Here is a 1,018-nt window from a genome sequence, read left to right as displayed (position 1 = left end):
GCTGTCCGTCAGAGGAAGTAACCTGCATGAGTGCATCCTCATCAGGTCAAAGCACGACCTTCAGGACCGCCCGCTGACCCCAGCATGGATCACCTTGACTTACACAGAGGATAGACAGGATCCGAGTGGATCTTTTTCTTCCTGGTGATTTGCTGATATTTAAAAAGCAGATCTGAAGCTGCTCCCTCTGATCCTTTGATCTGAGGTGTTAATCCGGAGGAAGAGAGAAGCTGATGCTCCAGTTTGTACAAAAAGTTTCAGTTCGACACAGAAGAGGAAAAATTGGTCTGAGCTTCATCATGTTTTAGTCTGATATAGTCCAGAACTGGAACTAAATCTAGATCTACAACACAACGAAAAAGGAACTGATCCACTACAAAATGACAAACCAACAAACCAACAGACCAAAAAACCAACAAACCGACAGACCAACAAACCAACAAACTGACAGACCAACAGACCGAAAAAACCAACAAACTGACAGACCAGCAAACCAACAGACCAACAAACATACAAACCAACAGACCAACAGACCGAAAAAACCAACAAACCAACAGACCAACAAACCAACAGACCAACAAACCAACAAACCAACAAACCGACAAACCGACAAAACCGACAGACCAACAGACCGAAAAAAACCGACAAACAAACAAACCAACAAACCGACAAAACCGACAAACCAACAGACCGAAAAAACCAACAGACCGAAAAAACCGACAAACCAACAGACTAACAAACCGACAAACTGACAAGTCGACAAAACAAAGCAGAATTATATGCGTTACTGTCACCGGAAGTAACAAATCTTTAAAATAAAGTGTCAGTGAAGCTTCCTGTTTTTAAAGTAAAACTAGCGAGGGCTTTTTTCATAGCTGAAAATATATTGTTTTATATCGTGATATATGTCATTATTGTGATGTAAAATCATGATACAACATTTTTTCTTTATTGCCCAGCACCTGTAGATGCACTTCTAGATTTTTTTAGTACATTTATAGTTTCTAGTAAGAGAAGT

The sequence above is a fragment of the Oryzias melastigma genome, linkage group LG18 (assembly GCF_002922805.2).
Source record: "Oryzias melastigma strain HK-1 linkage group LG18, ASM292280v2, whole genome shotgun sequence".
NCBI lineage: Eukaryota > Metazoa > Chordata > Actinopteri > Beloniformes > Adrianichthyidae > Oryzias > Oryzias melastigma.
Note: the sequence above shows the minus strand (reverse complement) of the source record.